The sequence below is a fragment of the Kogia breviceps genome, chromosome 4 (assembly GCF_026419965.1).
Source record: "Kogia breviceps isolate mKogBre1 chromosome 4, mKogBre1 haplotype 1, whole genome shotgun sequence".
NCBI classification, from domain to species: Eukaryota; Metazoa; Chordata; class Mammalia; order Artiodactyla; family Physeteridae; genus Kogia; species Kogia breviceps.
In genome coordinates, this window is record NC_081313.1 from 97,843,040 (window position 1) to 97,851,742 (window position 8,703).

Here is an 8,703-nt window from a genome sequence, read left to right on the forward strand (position 1 = left end):
TATTGTGCCTATATAGGAAGTACCTTAGACAAGTCAATAGCTGTCTATTAATTCTGTCATTACTCTCTCAGTATCCTAGCTTCTGAGATAACCACCTTATAAGTAATGTAACAAACAATGTTGTATCAGAAAACATAATTCTGAAATTTTTGAATGCCATAAACCAAGAGTATCTGACCGCAGAGTTCTCACTGCTCCTTCCTTTAGTGATGAAGATTCTTATGAGCATATACACCAGAAATAAAACATCGATGTTTTGTATACAATTCTGAATTCTTATTAAAATTAGTTCTCACTTAGACCTCAAAATAGTCTGGGCCCAAGTAAGCTTCTTTTCAACCTACCATGTACAAGCCTGTGCATGTAAGAAACTGTATTTCAGGTAAAATCCATTTAAAGCTGTATGGTTTTTTAAATGAGTATTAAGCAGAAAAATACTCAACCTGAAGCACACTGGGAAAAACTATATTAACACAGATGATCCAGTAATTCTGGAACTGCTTGACATTGTCACAGGAGTCTCTAACCTTGTTGGTGGAAGCCTTGAGGGCAATGAGAATTGTTGTGTCAAGCAAACAGCAGACTCTAAGCAAATTCCTGGTTGCCTAGTTACAGTACTTGATGATGAAAAAATAAAAACACTATTCCTATCAGTTAGTACATGTTCTGTTAGTATAAATTTATGGTGACATAACTAATAAAATGCTGGGACCTTACCCAAAGTGTGTATATAGTTTTGAATAATATAAGACCTTGTTGAATCCTAGGGAAGTAGGAATAACACCAAGAAATACCCCAAAACCCCCATTAGAAAGTCATCTTATCACGAACTCATAGGATGTACGCTGAGGAGAATACTTTGCCTTATGTCTTCATTATAACACTCTTCCCAGGGCCCCAAACTGAGGACTCCTTTATGGGTGGGACCATGCACCTTCCTTCACAATCAGCTCAAAAATAATTTCCTCTGGTGGAGCCCAACACAGACTTGTGTCATCAAAGAAAGTCCAATTTCACTAAATATCTGTTTAACTCAAGTTTCTGTTTAATGAACCAATTCCCATATCCAAGCAAATGACCCATTAATAGTAAGGCAGGGGATATAGTTCAATAAATTGCATTGACTGGAAAACTCCATATAGAAATGCTGTTCCCAAACATAGGTATATCCAACCTGACTATTTTAGAATTAATTCTTTATGCTGTAACTGTTTTTGCATGTTGGAACTTTGATGGTCTACCGAAGAGAGAAGAAGGACAGGGAAGTGAGGCAAACATGGAGAAACCCACTGGAGCAGCTCTAAAAAAGTGCAAAACTCAAATGCTGGCAGGATAGAGGAGGTAGGCTAAGGACAAATTTACTGCTAAAAACACACAGAAAGAGGTAGAAATAAAACAGGGGCACTTCGGTATTGGATTTGAAGCCTAACTTGACATTCTCCCACATGATGAGATTCAATAACAACAACAACAAAGAATTCTCTAGTATGAAAGTTATCCGCGTAACTGACAGACAAACCCAAGAAAAGACGCTAGTTTACTATTTTTTTAAAAGATCCATCTAGACTCTGTAACACTTGGTTTTCTTTAAAACATTCTTTAAATTAACCCCAGCAATTGTGACATTCTACCAAGTTTATCAAGTGGGAGTTGAATTAAACTGAATGTTTTCATTTTGTGAATCAATTTATAGCAAATGGCCAGCAGGGAGAAACATTACTACTTGATGTTTAGAGGCTGAGCTGAACAGGTGCTTAGGTTAAATGAGATGTGTCAAAAATCAGTATGCGAATATGTCTGGAAGAGTACCCAAAACACAGTGGTTACCTTCAGGAACTGGGTGGCTGGGAGACGAGGGCAGGAGAGAGACATCTTACTGTATACCCTTTTGTATCTTTTAAATTTTAAATCATGTGACTGTACTGTCTATTCAAAGAAGGAAATACAATATTTTAAAAGTTAAATTAATGTGTTTCCCTTAAAATATTAAGAAGACCAATGACAACATAATCTCTTAGGAAAATTGTATTCTTGAAACAGTAAAATATACAGCAATTGCCATTCTATCCCTCAGGTTAATGAGCTGTGCTATCTTGCAATCATAAAGAATGCATTCAATCAAGTGTCTTCTGGTGTCAAAGAGCGGTACTCCTAAAAGCCATTTAAACAATTGTATGTGTTGTTATACATTATTTAATATACCTTTAGGGCAAAAAATGAATGTGATTCCAAACTAATACTATTAGCTCCTACAGATAAAAGAGAAAGAGTATAGAGGGAAAGCAATGTTAGGTTTCTTTTTCTTTTCTCATCTTGGAAGATTTTATTGATCCCAGGGCTGACAGAAACATAAATCAAACTTCGAAGGAGGATGGATAAGACCATAAATGATAGACCTGTGAATTATTCAGTGTAAATTATTTAAAATCCTATAATAAAAATTTTTCTAATTAACTATATTATTACTGCTGATGGGTATTAAAATTACTGAATCCATTCATGACAACAAAGAAAAGCTCTTGGAATTACTTCTCTTTAAGGCTAGAATCATCAAGAAATTGGAGAGAGATAGAAAAGAGCAGCCAACAGAATGTTATACAGAAGATGGGAGAGCGTAATGACGATAGTGTTTTCCTAGACCCACTTCTCTGACTCTAGCTCTATACTTGTACCCCTTCCTTCCTTCCCTCCCTCTTTCCCCCCTTCCCTCCTTTCCTCCTTCCTCCCAACAAGACATTATCCCAGGCAACAGGAATTCTAAGAGGTATCTCTTCGATTTGTACACTAACAATAAAAAAAATCACATATAGCCAATAAATGACAAATGCCATAAACAGAGCTATGAACATACAGGAAGGTGCAGATTCTGGTGTATTCTGACCTGGCCACATTCTAGCACCATATGAATACCAGTTTTGCCACAACAACATTTTTGCAAATGAAGATAAAGTTTGGATTAAGAGCTGTGATAAGGGAAAGAGAATTTAATAAACCTACTGAAAGTATATGAATAGGTACACTCAATTCTGCTTCCTCTTGGCAATTATAGGCAAATATATTTTTGCTGAAAGTTTGTGTTAATTTATTATTACAATTTTTTAAGTGTTTATTTAAATGATCAATGGCAGTGCTTTGAATATCTGAAAGCAACTCATAATGTAAAACTACGATTTTGCATTGGAATGCATTTGAGGAAGAGTGGAGGTAAAGGTTTACCTTTCTTGTGACGTTTTGCTTGAGCTAATGTTAAAATTAATTTTAGTCTATTAGGACAGTAATGAGCTTTAAGCAGAGTAAACTGGATGAGGGAAAATGGTAACTAAAATTTTGTCAGAGATCGTCCACAGAGAAGGTAATCCAAACTTCAATATACATGCAAGCCATTTAAATCCAAGGAAATACTGTCTGATTCTTTTCCTATTACTCTTTTTTTTTTTTTTTTTTGTGGTATGCGGGCCTCTCACTGTTGTGGCCTCTCCCGCTGCGGAGCACAGGCTCCGGACGCACAGGCTCAGCGGCCATGGCTCACGGGCCCAGCCTCTCCGCGGCATGTGGGATCTTCCCGGACCGGGGCACGAACCCGTATCCCCTGCATCGGCAGGCGGATTCTCAACCACTGCGCCACCAGGGAAGCCCCCTATTACTCTTTAAAAATGTTTCTCCAAACTCTTCATACATGCTTTTCAGCTAATGCCAACTGGCTATGGCTTCTTTTAGCTGCTTCTAACAGATTCAGTTCAAGACTAGATTAGATACTGCAAGGCTTAGTGATGGCATAAACAATCTCCCTCAGCTAAACTGACCTGAAATAGTAAGGTAAGTAAAGCAAAAAAGACTGAGATGCGAGGTTCATAGAGGAAAGGAAAACATTCAGTGTACTCAGAGGGCATTCATTTAATAGTATTTATATACATGTCTACCCTGGCCCAGACATAGGATTGTTCTCAAATTGTTTCTATATGTCTAAATCTACAATGAGAAGCCCCACTTCTGAACACATTTAAATTGTGATAATCATGGTTAAAACTAGGAATATCAGAAGGGGCTTATATGCATTATTATTTTATTTAAAACAGCAATAACCAACACAAACATTTATTATAAATCACATATTAAGTATTTACTGTTTGTCAAAACTATGCTAATCACTTTACTTTCATTTTCTCATCTAAACCCCACAACAACTCTGTGAAGAAGGTACTATTTTTAACCATTTTACAGATGGGAAAATCAAGGTAACTGACACCCAGTAAGTGCCATGACTGACTTAAAAGCCCACACACATCCTCTGTGCTATATTAACTTGGAATTTTAGCAATGAGGAGCAAAGAACTGGTGTTATTTATGTCCCTACGAAGTGATTCACATCGGTATCTTGATGGCAACTGCTCATATACATTATTTCAATTTAAGACAACTTCATCCTCTAATTTTACCTTTTAGGTGAACAACATTCCAGTTAGGCATACAGTTTTGGCTGTAAAACTAATTTGCCAATGTTAATAGAGCCTTTAGTATGGTCCAGGTGCTGGTCTGAGGTAGGTGTTATTTTTGTCAACCCTACTAAAGCCCTAAGGGGTTTAGTTTAGTTTTTATTTTTTATTTTTATTTTTTTTTGCGGTACGCGGGCCTCTCACTGCTGTAGCCTCTCCCGTTGCGGAGCACAGGCTCCGGACGCGCAGGCTCAGCGGCCATGGCTCACCGGCCCAGCCGCTCCGCGGCACGTGGGATCTTCCCCGACCGAGGCACGAAACTGTGTCCCCTGCGTCGGCAGGCGGATTCTCAATCACTGCGCCACCAGGGAAGCCCAGGGGTTTACTTTATACTGCTAGTGAACATGAGAACTGGGATTCAAACACAGGCAGTCTGACTCAAAGGCTCCATGTCACTGCTCTATACAGCCCTTCAATTAAAACAGGCTAATGAGCCAATAATGATAATGAATCTTGTGCCTTGAGATGTGAGGGTCAGAGCAGAGTGCCTTAGGGGGCCCAGGAGTTCCATCATTTTACAGCATAACATTTTCTCCTTTGGAGCTAAATATTATGTCAGAATTAGGCGTCGGAAAGGAGAGGAATGGCCATAGCTATTCAAGTGGCCTAGGGGCCCACAGTATCAGTTCCCACTCAGTGTTACCCACTTCCTAAAAGAGCAGCTGGTAAGGTTTACTGAGGGCTTGTTATTTACAGTTTGGGAATAAACATGAAAATCTTCAGAAAAGATAAATTTCTGATTGCCTGTCATTTACAGAATATCTGTGCCTCCTGTCTTACTGAGTCCATAACCTTAGGTAGGTTCAATGCTCTATGCTTGCTCATCTTTGAAATGTCTTATTAATGCTTGAGTGGAAGGCACACTACTAATACTGAATATTAATTATACTTATCTTCAGGATTATAAACATAACTACAGAATTTAATGAGGTGGCATAAATTATTAACATTTTATTTAATGCTTTAACTTTTCACAATCTTATTTATTTTTTTATTTATTATTTTTATTTTTTTTAACATCTTTATTGGAGTATAACTGTTTTACAATAGTGTGTTAGTTTCTCTTTTACAACAAAGTGAATCAGTTATACATATACATATGTTCCCATATCTCTTCCCTCTTGCATCTCCCTCCCTCCCACCCGCCCTATCCCACCCCTCTAGGTGGTCATAAAGCACAGAGGTGATCTCCCTGTGCTATGCTGCAGCTTCCCACTAGCTATCTAATTTACATTTGGTAGTGTATATATGTCCCTGCCACTCTCTCACTTCGTCACAGCTTACCCTTCCACCTCCCCATATCCTCAAGTCCATGCTCTAGTAGGTCTGTGTTTTATTCCTGTCCTATCACTAATCTCTTCATGACATTTTTTTTCTTAGATTCCATATATATGTTAGCATACGGTATTTGTTTTTCTCCTTCCGACTTACTTCACTCTGTATGACAGACTCCAGGTCTATCCACCTCATTACAAACAACTCAGTTTCATTTCTTTTTATGGCTGAGTAATATTCCATTGTATATATGTGCCACATCTTCTTTATCCATTCATCTGTCGATGGACACTTAGGTTGCTTCCATGTCCTGGCTATTGTAAATAGAGCTGCAATGAACATTTTGGTACATGACTCTTTCTGAATTATGGTTTTCTCAGGGTATATGCCCAGTAGTGGGATTGCTGGGTCGTATGGTAGTTCTATTTGTAGTTTTTTAAGGAACCTCCATACTGTTCTCCATAGTGGCTGTACCAATTTACATTCCCACCAGCAGTGCAAGAGTGTTCCCTTTTCTCCACACCCTCTCCAGCATTTATTGTTTCTAGAGTTTTTGATGATGGCCAATCTGACTGGTGTGAGATGATATCTCATTGTAGTTTTGATTTGCATTTCTCTAATGATTAATGATGTTGAGCGTTCTTTCATGTGTTTGTTGGTAATCTGTATATCTTCTTTGGACAAATGTCTATTTAGTTCTTCTGCCCATTTTTGGATTGGGTTTTTTTTTGTTATTGAGCTGCATGAGTTGCTTATAAATTTTGGATATTAATCCTTTGTCAGTTGCTTCATTTGCAAATATTTTCTCCCAGTCTGAGGGTTGTCTTTTGGTCTTGCTTATGGTATCCTTTGTTGTGCAAAAGCTTTTAAGTTTCATTAGGTCCCATTTGTTTATTTTTGGTTTTATTTCCATTTCTCTAGGAGATGGGTCAAAAAGGATCTTGCAGTGATTTATGTCATAGAGTGTTCTGCCTGTGTTTTCCTCTAAGAGTTTGATAGTGTGTGGCCTTACATTTAGGTCTTTAACCCATTTTGAGTTTATTTTTGTGTGTGGTGTTAGGGAGTGTTCTAATTTCATACTTTTACAGGTACCTGTCCAGTTTTCCCAGCACCACTTATTGAAGAGGCTGTCTTTTCTCCACTGTATATCCTTCCCTCCTTTATCAAAGATAAGGTGACCATATGTGTGTGGGTTTATCTCTGGGCTTTCTATCCTGTTCCATTGATTTATATTTCTGGTTTTGTGCCAGTACCATACTGTCTTGATTACTGTAGCCTTGTAGTATAGTCTGAAGTCAGGGAGCCTGATTCCTCCAGCTCCATTTTTCGTTCTCAAGATTGCTTGGCTATTCGGGGTCTTTTGTGTTTCCATACAAAGTGTGAAATTTTTTGTTCTAATTTGTTCTAATTTTTTGTTCAAATTGCCAGTGGTAATTTGATAGGGATTGCATTGAATCTGTAGATTGCTTTGGGTAGTACAGTCATTTTCACAATGTTGATTCTTCCAATCCAAGAACATGGTATATTTCTCCACCTATTTGTATCGTCTTTAATTTCTTTCATCAGTGTCTTATAGTTTTCTGCATACAAGTCTTTTGTCTCCTTAGGTAGGTTTATTCCTAGATATTTTATTCTTTTTGTTGCAGTGGTAAATGGGAGTGTTTTCTTAATTTCACTCTCAGATTTTTCATCATTAGTGTATAAGAATGCCAGAGATTTCTGTGCATTAATTTTGTATCCTGCTACTTTACCAAATTCATTGATTAGCTCTAGTAGTTTTCTGGTAGCATCCTTAGTATTCTCTATGTATAGTATCATGTCATCTGCAAACAGTGACAGCTTTACTTCTTCTTTTCCTATTTGGATTCCTTTTATTTCTTTTTTTTCTCTGATTGCTGTGGCAATATTACCGAATATTAATTATACTTATCTTCAGGATTATAAACATAACTACAGATTTTAATGAGGTGGCATAAATTATTAACATTTTATTTAGTGCTTTAACTTTTCACAATCTTATTTAGAAGGCACAATTTGCAATGTCATTTCCATGTCTTAGTTGCAGATACAAAGTAACACCTCAGCAAAGTGACCTGCTTAAAGTTATGCAGCATACTGATAGTGTATATTCCTACCCTGGATAGCTCTTTGACCAAAAGTTCCTATGTCATTGGTGATATAAAAACGGTAGCAAAAATGTAATGAGCACTTAACATGTACCAGATGCTGTGCTGAGCACTCTAAGCACATAATCCAATTCTCAGAACAACTCCATGAGGAGGTTATTATTATTCCTATTTTACAGATGAGAAATTGGAGTCTCAGGGAGGTCAAATCATTTACCCAAGATTGCACACTCATTAAGTGGCAAAGAAGCAGGATCCAAACTCTAGACTCTCTGACTCCTAAGACTTCCCTCTACACCCCGCAGAATAAGAGTACATGTGTAAAATATTTCCCTTACCTAAAATTTTTTAAAAAGTGAGAGGATGGGCTTCCCTGGTGGCACAGTGGTTAAAAATCCGCCTGCCAATGCAGGGGACACAGGTTCGAGCCCTGGTCCGGGAAGATCCCACATGCCGCGGAGCAACTAAGCCCGTGCACCACAACTCCTGACCTGCGCTCTAGAGCCCGTGAGCCACAACTACTGAGCCCACGTGCTACAACTACTGAAGCTCATGAGCCTAGAGCCCATGATTCACAACAAGAGAAGCCACCGCAATGAGGAGCCCACACACCGCAGCGAAGAGTAGCCCCAGCTCACCACAACTAGAGAAAACAGCCTGCGCACAGCAACCAAGACCCAATGCAGCCAAAAATAAAATAAATAAAATAAAATAAATAAATTTATTATTTTTTTTAAAAGTGAGAGGATGGGCGGAAGGGTTGCACATCTGTGCCATGAACAAGGAAGTATGGTTATTAGCTTAACCTT